Here is a 23,314-nt window from a genome sequence, read left to right as displayed (position 1 = left end):
CTGGACACCTTGTACCCTTGAATATTATGTGCCCAGTCCTCACCGTTTTTAAGCCACGTTCCCGTCATTGCCACATCATATTGCCACATGGCTAATTGTGCTGGTAGCTCACCAACCTTATTCACTATAGGGTACTGAATTTGGATGATCAGCCATGATCTCATTGAATGGCAGAGCAGGCTCGAAGGGCCGAATGGCCGACTCCTGCTCCTCTCTTCTATGTTTCTACCACAACTTTGGTGTTTACGTACATGCATTCTAAAACCATTTTTAGAGAGGGGGATTGGCCAGGGGTCCTGCTCCAATCACTGTGCAATATGTAGGGGCAAAAGGTGATGTTCTTCAATTTGGGGAAATACATCTTGGTCCTCACACAATTGAAATTTTAAATTTAACTTAGTGGCTCTTTTAGTTAATAAGGAACCCTAGGCATAAACCATGGCTTGATAAACACAATAATTTATTATATAGCAGAAAGATACCATGTTAGAATTAAACAATATCTACAATTGATGCACGATTTAGAAATGCTTGAACAATAAGAAAACCTCTGACTCCCAAAACGCAATCCCTTGTCTGAAAACAAAGGCCTATCCCAGATTAATCCCTTAATGAAAGTTTTACGTCTACTCATGGTTGGCGCAGACTTGCCGAGGCCTCTAAATATCTCGGTGCCCCCGGGTTGTGATATAGCACATGGTCTGGAGCCAGGTTATGGAGATCTTCAGCTGGTCTGGAGCCAGATTATGGAGATCTTCAGCTGGTCTGCAGCCAGGTTATGGAGATCGTCAGCTGGTCTGGAGCCTGGTTATGGAGATCTCCAGCTGGTCTGGAGCCAGGTTATGGAGATCTCCAGCTGGTCTGGAGCCAGATTATGGAGATCTTCAGCTGGTCTGGAGCCAGGTTACGGAGATCTTCAGCTGGTCTGGAGCCTGGTTATTGAGATCTTCAGCTGGTCTATGGCCAGGTTATGGAGCTCTTCAGCTGGTCTGGAGCCAGATTATGGAGATCTTCAGCTGGTCTGGAGCCAGGTTACGGAGATCTTCAGCTGGTCTGGAGCCTGGTTATTGAGATCTTCAGCTGGTCTGTGGCCAGGTTATGGAGCTCTTCAGCTGGTCTGGAGCCAGGTTATGGAGATCTTCAGCTGGTCTGGAGCCAGGTTATGGAGATCTTCAGCTGGTCTGGAGCCAGGTTATGGAGATCTTCAGCTGGTCTGGAGCCTGGTTATGGAGATCTTCAGCTGGTCTGTGGCCAGGTTATGGAGATCTTCAGCTGGTCTGGAGCCAGGTTATGGAGATCTTCAGCTGGTCTGGAGCCAGGTTATGGAGATCTTCAACTGGTCTGTGGCCAGGTTATGGAGATCTTCAGCTGGTCTGGAGCCAGTTTATGGAGAACTTCAACTGGTCTGGAGCCAGGTTGTGCAAGTTCCTATGATGATCTGTTCTTCTCTTGTCCCAGTCATGAGGTGTAACTCAGCGATCCCCTTGTTGCTTCAGCCCTTCCGGAACCAATTTTACCCACTTATATATAACTGTTGTATATTTTATCTATTTCTACTCTACTAGCCCCTGGGTATGTGTAAACAGAGCAATCGGACTCCAGGATCCCGTTACTCCGGTTTCCTGATGGTGAGCGGCACTGCTGGAATTTGTAACACAAACCCCGGATTCACAAAGAGCAGCAGGGCCTCACACGGTGGAATGACCAGGAGTGAAGAGCTCCAGATTGGACAGCTGGTGCGAGCTGCCAGGAGCTCACGTTAGGACCTCTTCACCCTGCACAGTAACACACATCCCAGTCCGTGATCACAGCCCAAGAGCTCAGCACAAGGATCACTTACAATTCACCAGACCAACATTCTAACCCCACCATTTGTTGCCAAGCCCATTTCCCAGTGCTGTTTCCTGCTGTGTCGCGAAGTTACTGTGTGAGATGTGCAATATTCGCCCAGCATTGGACACATTCTCTCCGTACTCTGACACATCAGTTCAGGAACATACGGTTTCAAATGATGCAGTTTAATCGGATTTTTACCCTCATCATACCATCCTGGACAGAAATAAGGAAAGAGTTTCTCAGTGAATGTGTCAGTGAATGTGTAGAGATTGGACAAATCATCAGCATTGTAAAAGGACACCTGTCCTCCCTCATAGTCCAGGTGAACTCCGATGGTCCTGGGGTTCACACTCGGAGTCAGTGGGACTAATGGGATTTCAGCAGCTTCATATTCATTCCTATTTCTCAGCTGCACAGCCCAGTATCCAAGATTAGGCCCCAGTTATCTTCCCCTTCCTGTTAACTGACTCTCTAGCCACACCCACGTCCCACTCAGTCTTATTCCCGACCTCCGCCTCCCAGTAGTGTTTCCCTGATGTGAATCCCTGTGACCCCAGGACACAAAGACACGTATCAAATCTCTCCGGGTTATCAGGAAGCTGTAATCCTCTGTTACTGGGTCTCACACTGGTCCAGTCCTCAGACAGGATGAGTCCACGATGCGCTGTGTTTGGGTCCAGGGTCAGTGAGGCTGGGACTGGGAAAATAAAAATGAAATCATGTTAAATATTTTAGACAGAGAAAGGTGGATGGACACAGGTTAATATGTGATGTCTGTAGAACTGGACTCGGCACCCAGTCCATAATTTATGTGTCAATAAATACTGCAGACTGGGTACAGTGTACAGTTAGATATATTCCCAGACTCCAGTATGTACAGTGAACAGATATTACAGACTGGGTACAGTGTACAGATAGATATATTCCTAGACTCCAGTATGTACAGTGAACAGATATTACAGACTGGGTACAGTGTACAGATAGATATATTCCTAGACTCCAGTATGTACAGTGAACAGATATTACAGACTGGGTACAGTGTACAGATAGATATATTCCTAGACTCCAGTATGTACAGTGAACAGATATTACAGGGTCCCAGTCTGATCACTGTCCAGTGAGTCCTGGGTCAGAAAGGAACAAGGAGGCAGCGAACCTGAGCAGGACCGGAGCTGGGAGTAACTCAACACAGGCAGAATTTGAAAGAGTGACGTCCGAGTAAAAAACCTAAAGTGACATCAGCAGAAGGCAAGTAGTTGATTGGTAAGTGTTGGTGAGTGTTTTTTTTAAGTTCTAAGTTCATTTCTGCTAAGTTCATTAATAGTCTATTAAGTAGAGGCATGGCAGGGCACCTCTGTGGAATGCACATCGAGTGCCATGTGGGAAATCCAGGACGCTGCCCCTGTCCTGGACAATCACTTGTGCAAGAAGTGTTGTCAGCTGGAGGAGCTTGAGCTTGAACAGCAGCTGGCGTCACTGCGGTACATCTGTGAAGCTGAGAGCTACGTGGATAGCACATTTCAGGAGGCCGTCATTCCGCAGTTAAGGAGTGTGCAGGCAGAGAGGGAATGGGTGACCGCCAGACAGAAAAGGAGGAGCAGGCAGATAGTGCATGAGTCCCCTGAGTGCATCGCGCTCTCCGACCGGTATATACCGGTGAAGGCGAAAGTTCCTCTGGAGAGTACGGCCAGAGCCAAGTCCACGACACCACGGGTGGCTCAGCAGTATGGGTCGCGGGGGGGGGGGGGGGGGCGGGGCGGTGGAGGACGGTGATCGGGAAAGCAATAGTGATAGGGGATTCAATCATTCAGGGAACAGACAGGTGTTTCTGCGGCCGCAGACAAGACACCAGGATGGTATGTTGCCTCCCTGGTGCCAGGGTCAAGGATGTCACTGAGTGGCTGCAGAATACTGAGGGGGGATGGTGGTTCATATCGGTACCAATGACATAGATAGAAAGAGGGATGAGGTCCTGCAGGCAGCTTTTAGGGAGCTGGGAAAGAGATTAAAAAGCAGAACCTACAATGTAGTAATCTCCAGATTACTCCCAGTGCCATGCGCAAGTGTGTATAGAAATAGGAAGATTGAGCAAATGAATGCGTGGCTGGAGAGATGGTGTTGGAGGGCGGGCTTTAGATTCCTGGGACATTGGGACTGGTTCTGGGTGAGTTCGGACCGTACAGGCCGCATGGGCTGCACCTCAGCAGAGCCAGGAACAATATCCTCTTTGAGGATTTGCTCGTGCTTTTGGGGAGGGTTTATCCTAATTTGGCTGGAGGATGGGCACCAGGATGTAGCATTAGAAAGGAGAAACAAGGTGCACAGAAGTGTGGGAGATACAGATAGCACTAGAGGAAGAGGTAGTATGGTATTCGGTGGGGTCAGACTAAGGGAGAATACAAGAAGGTCTAAGATAGGTTTACAGTTCATGTGTGTGAACGCACGAAGTGTGGTAAATAAGGTTGGTGAGCTGCAGGTGCAAATAGCCACATGGAAGTATGATGTCATGGTGATAACAGAGACCTGGCTCAAAAAAGGCAGGATTGGGTACTAAATACTCCTGGATATAAGGTGTTCAGAGAAGAAAGGGAAGGAAAGAAAGGAGGTGGGGTAGCAGTACTGGTTAAGGAGAATATTACAGTGCTGGAGAGGGAGAATATCCTGGAGGGGTCACGGACAGATTCTATTTGGTTAGAGTTAAGAAACAATAGAGGTGTCATTACACTACTAGATGTATTCTATAGGCCACCTACTAGTGGGAAGGATACAGAGGAGCAAATTTGCAGGGAAATTACAGAGAGGTGCAAGAACTATTGAGTAGTGATAATCGGGGACTTCAATTATCCTAATATAGACTAGGATAGCAATAGTGTAAAGGGCAGAGAGAGGGACGAATTTTTGAAGTGTGTTCAGGAGAACTTACTTGATCATTATGTTTCTGGCCCAACGAGGAAGGAGGCATTACTGGATCTGGTTCTGGGGAATGAGGTGGATCAGGTGGATCATGTTTCAACAGAGAAACATTTAGGGAACAGTGATCACAGTATCATAAGGCTTAGGTTAGCTATGAAAAAGGGCAAAGAGCAATCTAGAAAGTACTTAACTGGAGGAAGGGCATTTTCAGTGGGTTGAGAACAGAGTTGGTCCGGGTAAATTGGAATCAAAGAGTGGCAGGAAAAACTGTAATCGAACAATGGGCTGCTTTTAAAGAGGAGCTGGTTCGTGTAGAGTCGAGGTACATTTGCACGAGGGGGAAAGGTAGGGCAACCAAAGTCAGATCGAGAGAAAGATGAAGCAGAAAAAAGGGGCGTATGACATGTCAGGTTGAGAATACAAGTGAGAGCCAGGCTGAATACAGAAAGTTCAGAGGGGAAATGAAAAAGGAAATAAGAGGGGCAAAGAGGGAGTATGAGAATAGATTGGCAGCTAACATAAAAGGGAATCGAAAAGACTTCTGTAGGCATATAAAATTAAACGGGTAGTAAGAGGAGGGGTGGGGCTGATTAGGGACCAAAAAGGAGACCTACGCATGGAGGCAGAGGGCATGGCTGAGGTACTAAATGAGCACTTTGCATCTGTCTTTACCAAGGAAGAAGATGCTGCCAAAGACATAGTGAAAGAGGAGGTAGTTGAGATACTGGATTGGATAAAAATTGATAAGGAGGAGGTACTAGAAAGGCTGGCTGTACTTAAAGTAAATAAGTCACGAGGACCGGATGGGATGCATCCTAGGATGCTGAGGGAAGTTTAAGGTGGAAATTGCGGAGGTAGTGGCAAGAATCTTCCAATCCTCCTTGGATATGCGGGTGGTGCCAGAGGACTGGAGAATTGTAAATGTTATACCCTTGTTCAAAAAACAGTGTAAGGATAAACCCAGCAACTACAGGCCAGTCAGCTTAACCTCAGTGGTGGGGAAGCTTTTAGAAACGATAATCCGGGACAAAATTAACAGTCAGTTGGACAAGTGTGGATTAATTAAGGGAAGCTAGCATGGATTTGTTAAACGTAAATCGTGTTTAACTAACTTAATTGATTTTTTTTGATGAGCTAACAGAGAGGGTTAATGTGGTGTACATGAACTTCGAAAAGGCATTTGATAAAGTGCCACATAATAGGCTTGCCAGCAAAATTGAAGCCCACGGAATAAAAGGGACAGTGTCAACATGGATACGAAATTGGCTAAGTGACAGCAAACAGAGAGTAGTGCTGAACGGTTGCTTTTCAGACTGGAGGAAGGTACACAGTGGTGTTCCCCTGGGGTCGGTACTAAGACCACTGCTTTTCTTGATATATATTAACGATTACAGGTGTACACGGCACTATTTCAAAATCTGCAGATGACACGAAACTTGGAAGTATAGTGAACAATGAGGAGGACAGTGATAAGACTTCAAGAAGACATAGACAGGCTGGTGGAATGGGGGGACCCGTGGCAACTGAAGTTTAACGCAGGAAAGAGTGAAGTGATGCATTTTGGTAGGAAGAACGAGGAGAGGCAATCTAAACTAAAGGATACAATTCTAAAGGGGGTGCAGGAACAGAGAAACCTGGGGGTATATGTGCACAAATCGCTGGTGGCAGGGCAGGTTCAGAAAGCGGTTAAAAAAGCATACGGGATCCTGGGCTTTATAAATAAAGGCATAGAGTACAAAAGTGAGGAAGTTATGCTGAACCTTTATAAAGCACTGGTTCGGCCACAACTGGGGTATTGTGTTCAATTCTGGACACCATACTTTAAGAAGGATGTGAAGGCTTTAGAGAAGGTGCAGAAAAGATTTACAAGAATGGTTCCAGGGATGAGGGATTTCAATTATGTGGATAGACTGTAGAAACTGGGGTTGTTCTCCTTAGCGCAGAGAAGATTGAGAGGAGGTATTCAAAATCATGAGCGGTCCAGGCAGAGAAGATAGAACAGCAGAACATAAGAAATAGGAGCAGGAGTAAGCCATACGGCCCCTCGAACCTGCTCTGCCATTTAATAGAAAAAAAGAATATCGCGCCTTTCACGACCACCGGACGTCTCAAAGTGCTTTACAGCCAATGAAGTACTTTTTTTTGGAGTATAGTCACTGTTGTAACGTGGCAATAAGATCAAGGCTGATCATTGACCTCAACTCCACTTTCCCATCCAATCTCCATATTCCTTGATTCCCCTAGAGTTCAAAAATCTGTCTTTCTCAGCCTTGACTATACTCAAAGACTCAGCATTTACAGCCCTCTGGGGCAGAGAATTCCAAAGATTCACAACCCTCTGAGTGAAGAAATTCCTCCTCATCTCGGTCTTAAATGGCCTACCCCTTATCCTGAGACTATGCCCCCTAGTTCTAGACACTCCAGCCAGGTGGAAACAACCTCTCAGCACCTACCCTGTCAATCCCCCTCAGAATCCTGTAAGTTTCAATGAGATCACCTCTCAATCTTCTAAACTCCAGAGAGTATAGGCCCAATCTACACAATCTCTCATCATAGGACAGCCCTCTCATCCCAGGAATCAATCTAGTGAACCTTCGTTGCACCACCTCCAAGGCAAGTATATCCTTCCTTAGATAAGGAGACCAAAACTGGGCACAGTACTCCAGGTGTGGTCTCACCAAGGCCCCGTACAATTGAAACAAGATTTCCTTGCTCTTATACTCCCACCACCCTGCAATAAAGGCCAAGATGCCATTTGCCTTCCTTGTTGCTTGCTGTACCTGCATGTTAGCTTTCTGTGTTTCTTGCAGCAGAACACCCAAATCTCTCTGAACACCAACATTTGAAAGTTTCTCACCACTTAAAGAATATTCTGTCTTTCTATTCTTCCTACCAAAGTGAATAACCTCACTTTTCCCTACATTATACTGGATCTGCCACCTTGCTGCCCACTCATTGAGTCTATCTATATCCCTTTGTAGACTCTGTGTTCTCCTCACAGCTTACTGACCCACCTAGCTTTGTATCATCAGCAGACTTGGATACATTACACTCGGTCCCTTCATCTAAGTCATTAATATAGATTGTAAATAGCTGAGGCCCCAACACTGATCCTTGCAGTACCCCACTATTTACAGCCTGCCAACCTGAAGATCCGTTTATCCCTACTCTCTGTTTTCTGTCTGTTAACCAATCCTCTATCCATGCTACTATATTATCCCCAACCCCAGGAGCACTAATCTTGTATAATAACCTTTTATGTGGCATCTTATTAAATGCCTTTTTGAAATCCAAATATGCTACATCCACTGGTTCCCCTTTATCTACCTGGCTAGTTACATTCTCAAAAATCTCTAATAAATTTGTCAAACACGATTTCCCTTTCATAAAACCATGTTGACTCTGCCTAATCATGTTATGATTTTCTAAGTGCCCTGATACAACTTCCTTAACAATGGATTCCAGCATTTTCCCGATGACTGATGTCAGGCTAACTGGCCTGTAGTTCCTTGTTTTCTCTCTCCCTCCGATCTTGAATAGCGGTGTTACATTTGCAACCTTCCAATCCGCTGGGACCGTTCTAGATTCTAGGGAATTTTGGAAGATCAAAAGGCATCCACTATCTCTTCAGACACCTCTTTTAGAGCCCTAGGATGTAGGCCGTCAGGTCCAGCGGATTTGTCGGCTTTTAGCCCCAATAGTTTCTCTAGTACTTTTTCTCTACTTATACTAATTACGTTAAGTTCCTCATCCTCATTAGACCCTTGGTTCCCCACCATTTTTGGTATGCTTTTTGTGTCTTCTACTGTGAAGACAGATACAAAATATTTGTATAACGTTTCTGCCATTTCCTTATTCCCCATAATAATTTCTCCTGTCTCAGCCTCTAAGGGACCAACGGTTCCTTTTGCTGCTCTCTTCCTTTTTGCATACTTGTAGAAGCTCTTACATTCTACTTTTATATGTCTTGCTAGTTTTCTCTCATATTCTATTTTTTTCCCTTTTTATCAATTTTTTGGTCATCCTTTGCTGGTTTCTGAAACTCTCCCAATCCTCATAGAAAGAAACTGTTCCCATTGGCAGAGGATCGACAACCAGAGGACACAGAATTAAGGTGATTGACAGAAGGTCCAATGGTGACATGAGGAAAAACTTTTTTACACAGCGAGTGGTTAGGATCTGGAATGCACTGCCTGAAAGGGTGGTGGTGGCAGATACAATCGTGGCTTTCAAAAGGGAATTAGATAAGTACCTGAAGGAAAAATATTGCAGGGCTACAGAGAAGGGGCGGGAGATTGGGACTAGTTGAAGTGCTCTTGCAGAGAGCCGGCATGGGCTTGACGGGCCGAATGGCCTCCTTCTGTGCTGTAACCATTCTATGATTCTAACACAATCTGCCCGACATCCCAGTCTGATCACTGCCCAGTGAGTCCTGGGTCAGAGAGGAACACAATCAGCCAGGGGTCCTAGTCTGATCACTGCCCAGTGAGTCCTGGGTCAGAGAGGAACACAATCAGCCAGGGGTCCCAGTCTGATCACTGCCCAGCGAGTCCTACTGAAAAGTGCAAGTGTCTGGATGTCCAATAAGATGTTCCGATGCCCTCATGCTCGAATCGCTCAATCTAAGGTCCAACATAAAGAATGGCCCCTTGAGTGAGGCCCCAGAGACTGCTGCCCCAGTGATCTGTACCCAGCAGCAGGCAGCACCTTCAGGAGAGGGGGAAGAGAGCAGGACACTACAGAAAGTGGACACAAAGCTGTGGAGTTTCTTACCTGGAGCGATAATCTGTTTCATTTCCTTCCACACTGCGTAGAGTAACGGGCCTGGAAACACTGTGTATTTCAGACTTGCAGACACCAGGATCTCTTCACCTTCACCTCTCTCTGCACCTTCACCCTCCTCACCTTTGTCCAGGTACCTGTTTGAATGAGATTGATTCAGTCACTCAGTGCAGGATACAAACTGTGATCACAGTGTCAGACTGTGTGTGGGTTTGGATTGGATACTCACCTTTCTCTCAATCTGTTCAGTTCCTGCAGGACAGAGAATCAGAAACATTTTAATAAATATACGGCACAGTTTAGATTGTACAGTTTAATGATGTATAATTAGTGGTTTTAGTAAAATGTGAAGTGATCTGGGTGGAGTTTTCACCGACGGGCTCCAGTGATGTGAAACCACGTCAGTTACCCCCAGAATACACTCGACAGGGTTTCCTCTGCTGCTGAAGACTTTGAAGGTTCACTGATCCTTTCCAACATGTCATTGCTCTCAGGGCCAGTACCTATGGGACAGAACCCCAACATGTCACTGCTCTCAGGGCCAGTACCCATAGGACTGAACCCCAACATGTCACTCCTCTCGAGGCCAGCACCCACGAGACTGAACCCCAACATGTCACTCCTCTCGGGGCCAGCACCCACGAGACTGAACCCCAACATGTCACTCCTCTCGGGGCCAGCACCCACGAGACTGAACCCCAACATGTCACTGCTCTCAGGGCCAGCACCCATGGGACTGAACCCCAACATGTCACAGCTCTCAGGGCTAGCACCCATGGGACTGAACCCCAACATGTCACTGCTCTCAGTGACAGCACCCATGGGACTGAACCCCAACATGTCACTGCTCTCAGGGTCAGCGCCCATGGACTGAACCCCAACATGTCACTGCTCTCAGGGTCAGCGCCCATGGACTGAACCCCAACATGTCACTGCTCTCAGGGCCAGCACCCATGGGACTGAACCCCAACATGTCACTGCTCTCAGGGCCAGCACCCATGGGACTGAACCCCAACATGTCACTGCTCTCAGGGCCAGCACCCATGGGACTGGACCCCAACATGTCACTGCTCTCAGGGCTAGCAGCCATGGGACTGAACCCCAACATGTCACTGCTCTCATGCCCAGCACCCATGGGACTGAACCCCAACAGGTCACTGCTCTCAGTGACAGCACCCATGGGACTGAACCCCAACATGTCACTGCTCTCAGGGACAGCACCCATGGGACTGGACCCCAACATGTCACTGCTCTCATGCCCAGCACCCATGGGACTGAACCCCAACAGGTCACTGCTCTCAGGGACAGCACGCATGGGACTGAAAACCAACATGTCAATGCTCTCAGGGACAGCACCCATGGGACTGAACCCCAACATGTCACTGCTCTCAGGGCCAGCACCCATGGGGCTGAACCCCAACATGTCACTGCTCTCAGGGCCAGCAGCCATGGGCCTGGAGCCCAACATGTCACTCATATAAGCACAAGTGAGAAAGGAAGAAATCTGAGAGGAGATAACCTTTACCCTGAGCAAAGAAACGTCTGTAACCTATTGGAGATATTCGGATGGTGAGTCGATTGATGATATATTGCTCGATGTTGGTATGCACTGTTCGGCTTGTAATAACAGTGAAAGGTTAGACTGATTGGACAAGGACAAGATCAATATCTCTCCCTCACTCAGATTCTCAGAACCTGGTGCCGGGAAACACAAAGGGATGTTCAGCAGTAATGGTCTGTAACCCTGGTAACAGCTGTAAACACAGCTCTGAGTTATACTGCCGACTGCAAACCACAGTCAAGCTGGGGGAAGCCGAGGACTGTGTTCCTGTATTTAAAGATATTGGTCGACTTCTCAGTGTCAGTGAAGTGCGTAATATCTGCGGAGAGTGGACTGTCCTCTCAGCTCTTTACTAACATTGGAAACATGAAGGGGACCAGCAAGAGGTTTAATAAGTTGCCTTCACTCTGGTTCCAGTTACACTGCAGCCAGTGTGAAGTCCTGACAGTGTGGGACAGTCTGCTCGACACTCAGAGCTCAATCCTGACTGATACCCGTTTGTCCTCAGTTATACTGCACATTGTGCATTGTTGTGATGGGGTTTGAGCCCGATTATAAAGTGCTGTTTACACTTACACCAACAGCTTGGGGATTGGGTTATAAAGGGTCACCTTGAGAAAAGAGATACTGTCTCACTGCTCGATGTCTACACAAAGGTTCAGTCTGTTCTCCTCAAGTGACGTCAGTTCCTCTTCAATTCTTTCCAAGTTTTTCACCATTTGTCGCAGATCTTCCTCCTTTTGTCTCTTCAGTTCTTCGATTAAATGTTTCTCTTTGTCTTCAAGATATCGATGGATTTTGGCAAATTGTGCGGAGATGTCTTGCTCCAGGGATCCTGTGAGTTGCTAAGATGGTGAGAGAGATCATTTAAACAGCGGGTTGTTAAAGGGTGGCAGTGTTTAAAGGTAACAGCAGTAATACTCACACCCAGTTCTGAAATCTTCCCCTCCTGCTGCCGTTTTAATTCACTTTTACTTTTCTTTTCCTCCTCCATGGAATCCAAGGCCAATTTCAGCTGGTCCTAAAAATGGAATCAGATCTCACCATAACCCATTGCAATGTCTGCTGTTTATTCCCAAACTGTGGGGACAGCTGTTCAGGTTTTTAACCAGACACTAGTGTTTATATTGTGTATTAAATTACTTATGTGGGTCACACAGTCCATTGAAAACTCCTAGAGAAACAGTTCCTGTGGGAATTCCAATATTTAAAAGGACCACACTTACTGCCGGGACTCTGAACAGCCACTTAGTGACACTTTAGTAGGACTTCCAATGTTAATCTAAACAGTGGCCTGGCACAGCTTCATGTTAAAGCCCCACATGGTGTTGGTGATATTATTCCCCGCAATTCACTCAAAATGCTTTCTGAAAAAATGTTTAGCTGCAATTTTCTCCTCGGTAACTGAAATTTCTAATTTCCAAAATTAGGTTTCAAACAAATTTTAAAAAAACATGGTTCACAATAACATAATTACATGTATCCATTGATTTTCTTTTTTTAATCTTCAAATGCATTCATTAAAGTTTTTATTTGAAGGCCTCAGCCTCTCCCAAAAGCCTGTGCTTAGAGTTGATATTTTTGCCTGGAGCTTTGATTCTGTTCGCTGAATGCAGATCGTGCGGTCTGCGCAAGCGCAGCGAACCCAATTTCACAGCGAGCATCAATCAGTCTGGTCAATGGGTGGAATATTTTTCTGCAGCTTCGAGCAGTTTCTGCTTAGCTATGTTTCCAAATGAATTGAAGAACAGCAAGAGGAGAAATTTCAGAAGCTTTATTAAGGTTTGCACAGAGCGGGATTAAACCACGTGGACTTGAACAGAGTGTTTGATTTGGGAATTTGTAAAGAGTGGGAATTCGGAGAAGAGTGGGAAGGAGTTGCTGCTTTTTGCCTACACTACTTGTATTGCTATGTGATGCAGGTAGATAGTTAATTTCAGTACAGTTAACAATCTAGATCAAGTAAGTAGTCAAGAAACTACACTGTAAACTAAGTTATCTAACTACAAATTTAATTAAATAAAACAAGATCATATCGGGATGGCAGTGCAGGTGGTGTGCCGCAACTGCAGCATGTGGGAGGTTGTGGAGAGCATTATGATCCCGGGCAACCAGGTTTGCAGCAAGTGCCTGCATCTTGAGGCACTTCAGCTCAGAGTTTTTGAGCTGGAGTCTGAGGTGCAGACATTGTGGGGCATCAGGGATGGGGAGAGTTACCTGGACACTTTGATCCAGTTACACACCATATGTTAGGTACTGGTACAGGTCTGGTTAGTGGTCAGGGACAGGGGGGGGTGACTGCAACTCAGGCAGGTAAGGTGACCCCAGGTGCAGTGCTGGAGGAGCCTCAGCCTTTGCCCTTGTCCAACAAGTATGAGGTTCTTGCTGCCTGTGTGGATGAGGGAATAGCCTGTAGGATAGATGAGCAAGCTCACCATGTCACCACAGTGCAGGAGGCCATTCAAGTGGGGGGAGTGAAAGGGAATGTAGCTGTGGTAGGGGACAGTATAGACAGGAGGATAGATACTGTTCTCTGCAGCCGTGACTGAGAGTTCCGGAGGTTGTGTTGCTTGCCCGGTGCCACGGTTAAAGACATCTCCTCATGGCTGGAGAAGAACTTGGAGTGGGAGGGGGAGGATCCAGTTGTCGTGGTCCACATAGGAACCAATGACATAGGTAGAACTAGGAATGAGGTTCTGCTGAGGGAGTTTGAGGAGCTAGGATCCAAATTAAAAAGCAGAACCTCAAAGGTAATAATCTCTGGATTGTTACCTGAGCCAAGCGCAAATTGGCATAGGGACAAACAGATCAGAGGTTTAAATGTGTGGCTCAAAGAGTGGTGTGGGAGGAAGGGGTTTCAGTTGATGGGGCACTGGCACCAGTACTGGGGAAAGAGGGAGCTGTTCCATTGGGACAGGCTACAGTTAAACCGGGCTGGGACCAGTGTCCTGGCGAACTGAATAACTAGGGCAGTAAACTAGGGCTTTAAACTAATGAAGTGGGGGAGGGGTGCTGGGAGGATTCAGGAAAGAGTAAATGTAAAAGCAGCGAGAGAAATGTCAAGGCTCTAGAGCAGAGTAGAGTTTTGGGTAAAAATAAGCAGAGTGGGTCTGGAAGGGACGGAGAGAGTAACAAAGGTAATAAGGCATCAGTGACTAAGGTGACATCAGAGAAAAATAGAAATCAGTCAAAGCTAAAGGCACTATATCTGAATGTGCGAAGCATTTGCAACAAAATAGATGAATTAATAGCGCAGATAGAAATTAACAGGTTTGATCTAATCGCCATAATGGAGACATGGTTGCAAAGTGGCCAAGGTTGGGAATTAAATAGTCCAGGACACTTCACTTTTAGAAGAGATAGGCAAAATGGAAAAGGAGGAGGGGTAGCCCTGATAATGAAGGATGGGATAAAGAAGTAGAGAGAAAGGATTTTAGCTCTGACAATCAAGAAGTAGAATCAGTTTGGCTGGAGCTAAGCAAAAGCAAGGGGCAGAAAACATTGATGGGAGTTGTTTAATGCCCCCCAAACATCAGTTGTAACGTAGCGCAGAGTATAAATCAGCAGTTCAAGATGGTGGCTCACCACCACCTCTTCAAGGGCAATTAGGGATGGGCAATAAATACTGGCCTTGCCAGCAATGCCCAGATCCCATGAATGACTTAAAAAATGGAAATTAGAGGCTCATATAACAAGTGTAATACAGTTATCATGGGGGTCTTTAATCTACATATAGACTGGGCAAACTAAATTTGCAATAATAGTGTGGAGGATGAATTCATTCATGGTATATATGCAAAATAGTTTTCTAGATCAGTATGTTGAGGTACCAACTAGGGAACAGGCTATTTTAGATCTAGTATTGTGCAATGAGAAAGGGTTAATTAATAACCTTGTACTAAAGAGGTCTTCAGGGAAGAGTGACCAAAGTATGATAGAATTTTATATTGAGTTTGAAAGTGATTTTGTTAAATTTGAAACTAGGGTCTTAAATCTAAACAAAGCAAACTACGTATGTATGAGGGGCGAGGTGACTACGGTAGATTGGGAAACTACATTAAAAGGTATGATGGTAGACAAACAATGGCTAGCATTTAAAGAATTAATACATAAATTACAACAAATATACATTCCTTTAAGGCACAAAAACCCCACAGGAAAAGTGGTCCAACCATGGCTAACAAGAGAAGTTAAAGATAGTATTAGATCAAAGGAAGAGGCTTATAATGTTGCCAAAAAAGGAATAAGCCTGAGGATTCGGAGGATTTTAGAATTCAGCAAAGGAGGACCAAGAAATTGATAAAGAAAGGGAAAATAGAATATGACAATAAACTAGCGAGAGACATAACAACAGACTGTAAAAGGTTCTATAGGTATGTAAAAAGGTCAAGGTTAGCAAAAATAAATGTGGGTCCCTTACAGGCTGAAACAGGAGAAATTATAATGGGGAATAAGGAAATGGCAGAGAAATTAAACAAATACTTTGTGTCAGTTTTCACGGATGAAGACGCAAAAAACTTCCCAGAAATAGTGGCGAACCAAGGCTCTGGCGAGAATGAGGAATTGAAAGAAATTAGTATTAGTAAAAAAGCAGTCCTGGAGAAATTATTGGGAGTGAAAGCCAATAAATCCCCTGGACCTGATGGCCTACATCCTAGGGTTTTGAAAGAGGTGCCTATAGAGATAGTGGATGCATTGGTTGTCATTTTCCAAAATTCCATAGATTCTGGAATGGTTTCCATGGATTGGAAGGTAGCAAATGTAACCCCACTATTAAAGAAAGGCGGGAGAGAGAAAACAGGAAGCTACAGACCAGTTAGCCTGACATCAGTAGTAGGGAAAATGCTAGAATCTATTATTAATGACGTGGTAACAGGGCACTTAGAAAAGAATAATATGATTAAGCAGAGTCAACATGGATTTATGAAAGGGAGATCGTGTTTGACAAATCTGTTAGCAATTTTTGAGGTTGTAGCTAGCAGAATAGATAAGGGGGAACCAGTAGATGTGGTGTATTTAGATTTTCAGAAGGCATTCGATAAGGTGCCACACAGGAGGTTATTAAACAAAATTAGGGCTCATGGGATTGGGGGTAATATACTAGCATTGATTGAGAATTGGTTAACAGACAGAAAACCGAGAGTAGGAATAAATGGGTCATTTTTGGGTTGACAGGCTGTAACTAGTGCGGTACCATAAGGATCAGTGCTTGGGCCTCAGCTATTCACAATCTACATCAATGATTTGCATGAGGGGACCAAATGTAATATATCCAAGTCTGCCGATGATACATAACTGGGTGGGAATGTAAGTTGTGAGGAGAAAGCAAGGAGGCTTCAAGGGGAGATAGACAGTTTAAGTGAGTGGGCAAGACCATGGCAAATGGAATATAATGTGGAGAAGTGTGAAGTTATCCACTTTGGTAGGAAAAATAGAAAAGCAGAGTATTTTTTAAATGGTGAGGGATTGGGAAATGTTGGTGTTCAGAGGGACTTGGGTGTCCTTGTACACGAATCACTGAAAGTTAACATGCAGGTACAGCAAGCAATTAGGAAAGCAAATGGTATGTTGGCCTTTATTACAAAAGGATTTGAGTATAAGAGTAAAGACGTCTTACTGCAATTATATAAGGCCCTGGTGAGACAACACCTGGAGTATGGTGTACAGTTTTGGTCTCCTAACCTAAGGAAGGATATACTTGCCATAGAGGGAGTGCAACGAATGTTCACCAGACTGGTTCCTGGGATGGGGGGATTGTCCTATGAGGACAGATTGAGTAGACTAGGCCTATATTCTCTAGGGTTTAGAAGAATGAAAGGTGATCTCATTGAAACATACAAAATTCTTACAGGGCTTGACATAGTAGATGCTGGGAGGATGTTTCCCCTGGCTGGGGAGTCTAGAACCAGGGGTCACAGTCTCAGAGTAAGGGGTCGTCCATTTAAGGCGGAGATGTGGAGAAATTTCTTCACTCAGAGGGTGGTGAATCTTTGGAATTCTCTACCCCAGAGGGCTGTGGAGGCTCTGTCTTTGAGTATATTCAAAACAGAGATCGATAGATTTTTGGATATTAAGGGAATCAAGGGATATGGGGATAGTGCAGATGAGGTAGAAGATCAGCCATGATTTTACTGAATGGCGGAGCAAGCTCGAAGGGCCAAATGGCCTCGACCTGCTCCTATTTCTTATGTTCTTATGAAGTTTATATTGAGTAATTTTGTAAACAGCGAATGTGCGTGTGTAAAGGCGAGAGTGTGAGCTACAGATCAAATCCCTGAGATTCCTGAGGCTGGGAGGAAAATGTCTGGCTCCCATAGGGTGAGAGGACACTGGGAATACCAGGAATGGTGTGAGCACCTGCCAGGAATATGATTCCCACATAGTTATATATAACAAATATTGTAATTGTAGTGTATGTACCTTGAAGAAGGAACTATATTCTGCAGCCCCTGTATACTGCAGTACCAGTAGTGACCACCCCTGTATATAAGCCTGTGTAGTAACTTTGTATAGTAGTTCCAGTTTTGTCTCCTTTCAGTAAACACTTGTCATAACCAACTTCTGCAGTCCGTGTCTCAATTACACACGGACATTACATTGGCGACGAACAGATCCGAACTTACCTACAGTTCTGCACCACCTCACGGGGATCCATCCCTGAAGCGAAGTTATTGGAGGTCGAAGCCAGAAGGAAGAAATCCAAAAAGGGAAAAAGGAAAAAAACTGACAGAGGAAACGGGCGTCGACCGTGGGCAACCGCCCTCTGATTCATCGAATTCAAAGATTTGCAGGAGAGGCTGTCGAGAGCTGGGCTTGTTTGTCCAGTCTATGGTGTTCCAGCCAATCGGGCTGGTGGCAGGTAGTACACTCATCCTTCCTGGGCTGCGGCGGGCTAGAGCTCGATCGGGTGGCTTTTCAACGGGGCCGAGCAGCGTTGTCGGGAAAGAGGAGAGAGAGAGAGAGAGGGTGGAGCACACAGGGCGCGGCCGGTGCTACGAAGCCGGGCAGCGTACAGACCCGAGAAGAGGGAGGAAAGTGTCCCATAGGGTCTGCTCTGACGACGGGAACAGTAATTAAAATAAAGGAAAAAGAAGTTAGAAGCGCAGAAAGCCGTGAGGAGCTGCAGTTGGCCAAGGGGACCGCGGAGAGCGGCGTTGGCAGCAGCGCGGGGGGAAGCGCGCGAAGACCATAGGGCGTCGCCATCAAGGCATAAAAACGCCAGCAACAGCGCTGGCAGCAGCGGAAAAGACAGAAAGCGCGGGAGGCGCCATCTTAATCCAGCGGGGAAGAAGGCAAAGCGCGGGAGGCGCCATTTTGTTCAATCAGGGAAGAAGGCAAAGTGCGGGAGGTGCCATCTTAGATCTCCAAGATGCTGAAGACTGGCAATATCACTGCCTTCGATAAAGAAATAGAAGTCTGGACCACATATGTGGAAAGAGTCGAAGTATATTGCAAGGCAAATGCAGTAGCCGATGAGAAAAAGGCATCGGTACTACTAAACTTAATGGGCGCAAGAACGTACGGCCTATTGCGGAACCTGATCACTCCAGTCAAACCGATGGGGAAGAGTTTTAACAAAATTGCTGATATCCTACAGAAACACCTAAATCCTACACTGCTGCTGATAGCAGAAAGATTTAAATTCCACAAGAGAAATCAGCATAAAGATAAGAGCAATGCTGATTACCTTATGGAACTACGCAAGCTATCAAAGCACTGCCAGTTCGGAGCAGGACTGGCAGATACCCTACGGGACAAATTTTTCTGCGGACTCCTGAGTGAAGGAACCCAGAAGAGGTTACTCTCGGAGAAAGAGCTGACGCTAGATAAGGCTTTCAGCGTGACAGTATCGTACGAAGCAGCAGCAAGGGGAGCTGCAGAAATACAGCAAAAGCCACAGGAATATGGCACCCATGAAATGACACGGGGATTTGAAAAATGTTATCGCTGCGGCAGAACAACCCATGACCAGAAGGACTGCTGGTCCAAGGACAAAACATGCAGGCAATGCGGAAAGATGGGACACATTGCACGAGTTTGCAGGTCCGGGAAGAAGACTAACGACAACAAAAAGACTACTAAGGAAAAGTACAGGAAAGTACAAAAGATGACGGACAGTAATTCCGAAGACCAGAAGAGCAATAGTGAATCCAGGAACAAGAGACTAAGCTGTCTCAAACTACACAACGTAATCACAAAAGAGGATCACCGAACCATTTGGGTCACCCTCACGTTAGCAGGGTCCCAAGTCAAAATGGAATTGGGTACAGGATCAGCCCTGACCGTCATGAATCGACGAGACTACGAGCGGCTATTCTCACACATGCCCTTGAAAGACACATCCATTGTCTTGAAGACATATACGGGGCAGAAAGTATACCCCAGAGGGAAAATAAGGGTGCCTGTCGAATGCAACGGCAAGGAAATACAGAAATTGTATCTGTACATACTGCAAGATGGTGGACCACCGTTATTGGGATGTGAATGGATCAGAAAGATAAGTTTAGACTGGCACTCCATTCAGGCACTGACTGTGGCTGGTAAAAAGGATGACAATGGCACACCTGGACGATTGTCAAAAATCTTGGCTAACGCTAAAGAGGTGTTTCAACAAGAACTGGGAACTCTTAAAGGTGTAACCGCCTCGATAAAAATAGAAGAGAATGCAATTCCCAAGTTTTTCAAAGCAAGACTGGTACCGTATGCAATTCGCCCAGCCGTCAAGGCAGAGCTGGAGAATCTGGAGAATGCAGGCGTGTTATCTAAGGTAGATTGGGCGAGTGGGTGACACCCATCGTTCCTGTCATGAAGAAAACGTTAAACAATAAGTCTGAGGAGCCAAGGAAGGTTCGCATCTGTGGGGACTTCAAGGTGACTGTGAACCCAATCCTTCACACAGTACTGTATCCTCTTCCGAGGATAGAAGATATTTTCGCCTCACTATCTGGAGGGAAACGTTTTACAAAAATTGACCTAGCGCAAGCATATTTGCAGATGGCTGTTGAAGAATCCTCTAGGAAATATCTCACGATAAACACTCACAAAGGTCTTTACCAGTATAATCGACTGGTATTCGGAGTTGCATCAGCTCCGGCTATATGGCAAAGAGCGATGGAACAAGTCCTGCAAGGGATTCCGGGGACTCAGTGTTACTTGGACGACATCCTAGTGACAAATGAAAATGACAGTGAACACCTTGCCAACGTAGAGCAGGTGCTCACTAGACTAAGAGAACACGGGCTACGAGCCAATCGCCCCAAGTGCGAGTTTTTTAAGAAACAAATATCGTATTGTGGCCACGTGATTGATGAAGAGGGGTTACATAAGTCCCCTGACAAAATTGAAGCGGTAGTTAAGGCTCCAGCACCTGAAAATGTGTCGCAACTGAGGTCATTCCTCGGATTGGTGAATTACTACCATAAGTTTTTGCCGAATTTGTCCACAATTCTGCACCCACTGAACGCCCTGCTACAAACTGGAGTAGCATGGAAATGGAGCGATGAATGTAAACGGGCCTTTCAGAAGTGTAAAGGCCTGATCACATCAAGAGAAGTATTGGCTCACTACAACCCATCACTACCGATAAGACTGGCGTGTGATGCGTCTCCCTATGGCATTGGAGCGGTATTGTCACATAAATCCCTTGATGGTTCAGAGAGGCCGATAGCTTTTGCGTCACGCTCGTTAACTGCAGCCGAGCGTAACTACGCCCAGATTGACAGAGAGGCCCTCAGCCTGGTGTGGGGGGGTGAAGAAGTTCAATCACTACCTGCACGGACAGAAATTTACTCTACTAACTGATCATTAACCTCTTGTCTCCATTTTCAACCCTAAGAAGGGCGTCCCGATAATGACAGCACAACGGCTACAGAGGTGGTCCCTTTTCCTAGGGGCACACCAATATGACATCGAGTACAAAGGAACTAAACAGCATGGGAATGCTGATGGATTGTCGCGCCTACCGTTGCCGACGGTGGAAGAAGCACCTGCAGTGGATCCTGTGGAGATATTCCACTCGACCATAGTCGAATGTCTACCTGTGACGAATGCAAACATAGAAAAGGAAACACGAAATGACCCGACACTCTCCTGGGTCTATGATTTAACGGTGAAGGGATGGCCAGCACATGGCGAACCACTGTTGCCAGCATTCTCGCCGAGAAGAGAACAGCTGTCAGTGTGCCGAGGAATGATCTGCACACAGCAAGGACATCTAATGTATACCGTGGACGTTGGAGAAAGCATTGTAAGACGCCATGCTGACCAGATTCTAGAGTCACTGGAAAACGTCAAATCTACACCACGATCCTATACACCTGGTGATGAAACCGAAGTACCAATTGCATCTACCTCAGAATCGGTGATACTGGAAGCAGACGACCCAAACAACGACGTTGATCCCGAATCAACTTTGCCAGAGGAACCTGATACCCCAAAGAGGCGTTATCCGGACAGAATCAGGAAGCCTCCTCAAAGACTGTATTTATAATTGATTAACTTCAGCTAATGTATATAGCAACTGTAATTGTAAATATGTTATTTAGTTATTAATCGAATGTTATGTACTGTTTAGCTAAAAGGGGAGGAATTGTAGTGTATGTACCTTGAAGAAGGAACTATATTCTGCAGCCCCTGTATACTGCAATACCAGTAGTAACCACCCCTGTATATAAGCCTGTGCAGTAACTTTGTATAGTAGTTCCAGTTTTGTCTTTCAGTAAACACCTGTTATAACCAACTTCTGCAGTCCGTGTCTCAATTACACACGGACATTACAGTAATGAAACTGGTTCCCTTCAGTTATTTAATCTAAATACTGTAATGAAACTGATTCCCTATTATTATTTAATGTAAATATTGTAATGAATCTCTTGCCCTGTAGTTATTTTATTTAAATACTGTAATGAAACTGATTCCCATCTCTCCACTCCCTCTGTCGCACACTCCACACCACAGCCTCCAGGGTGAGAGTTGAGGAACATCCCCTCCCATGTCCCCTTACCTTGTACCGTCTCACTGCATCCCGGACCGGCAGGAACCTGTGGTTTGAATGTGCGGGAGAATCTATACAACTGGCACAGATTAGAATCTCATCCTCCTCACAGAACAGCCTCAGCTTCTCCTCGTGTTCCTTACAGTGAGACCGCTCCTTCTCCGTGTCCCGGTTCAGCTTCTCACCATGTTCCTCACAGTGAGACCGCTCCTTCTCCGTGTCCCAGTTCAGCTTCTCACCGTGTTCCTCACAGTGAGACCGGCCCTTCTCCAGCTTCAGGTTCAGCTCCAGCTGCCGAGCTTTCTCGAAGAGATTCGCCAACACTCTATTACTGGTGTAGCTTCTCCCGAGCAGAACCACCCGACATTCCGGGCAGGAACGGACTGCTCCTGGTTTTCCCAACACTTCTGGATACAGGATTTACAGAAGTTGTGCTCACAGTCCAGTCGCACTGGCTCCACAAACAGAGACTGGCAGACGGAGCAGGTTAAACCCTCGGTCAGGGTGAAGACCTGTTTACTGACGGCCATCTCAGTTGCTGCTCCTTATTCTGTCGCTCACTTTACTTTCAGTTTCATTTCTCCCAGTTTATTGTGAAACTCACTTCACAATCTGTCCTCTTAAAGGGACACTGTCATCAGGCAAACCTGTCTGGCAAATCTTTATTTCTTTGAATGTCAAACATATAAAACACAAAGGCACCAACATTCTTGGGCCTGGGGGTGTGGATTGAGGCTGTAAGTCTGGGTGAGGTGAGGCCCTTCCATGGTGATGCCCCTCAAAGACTAGCGGAATGACATCTCCACCCCTCCCCTGCCAGAAATCCCTCCAGTTCCACCTTTACTGCGGCCCGGAGAAAGTACACCTGCAGGAAGCGGGCGGACATCCTGGAGAATTGTATGTTGGACATCCTGGAGAGTTAAGGGTTAATAATCAAACTTCCTTGTATATTGGAACAGCCGGATTTCCAAGATAGACAGATATAAGCCTGGCTTATCTTGTGCTTTGAGTATTATCTACGAGAAATGCTTGTGCAAGGAAATAAGTGACGGGAACGCCATTAACCATGAGTGATTAAAGTATAACTTTAGCGTCTAGTTTAATAAACATAGGCAGTGGGTCCATTAACCATAGTGTAGAAAGATCACCTGTGCTGTATATGAAATATCTGTTCCGTATACTCCATCACCAAGTGTCTCGTGCTTATTCGAAGCTGTCATTGTGAACCA

General features: G+C 45.8%; 1 pseudogene across 1 annotated transcript; it reads right to left on the bottom strand.

Moving 5' to 3' along the window:
* Positions 1–442: 442 nt before the first annotated feature.
* LOC147095588 (zinc-binding protein A33-like) lies at positions 443–22,649 on the bottom strand (annotated as a pseudogene). Its single transcript, XR_015074811.1, has 6 exons — positions 22,095–22,649; positions 12,018–12,113; positions 11,704–11,937; positions 9,761–9,783; positions 9,523–9,668; positions 443–2,533 (listed from the first exon to the last, which is right to left on the bottom strand). The product of XR_015074811.1 is annotated as a zinc-binding protein A33-like (transcript).
* Positions 22,650–23,314: the final 665 nt, after the last annotated feature.

Source organism: Somniosus microcephalus, unplaced genomic scaffold (genome assembly GCF_052327205.1).
Source record: "Somniosus microcephalus isolate GS21.2 unplaced genomic scaffold, FLI_Smic_1.0 unresolved_chr1, whole genome shotgun sequence".
Classification (NCBI taxonomy): Eukaryota; Metazoa; Chordata; class Chondrichthyes; order Squaliformes; family Somniosidae; genus Somniosus; species Somniosus microcephalus.
Note: the sequence above shows the minus strand (reverse complement) of the source record. Positions and strands in the feature narration are given on the sequence as shown.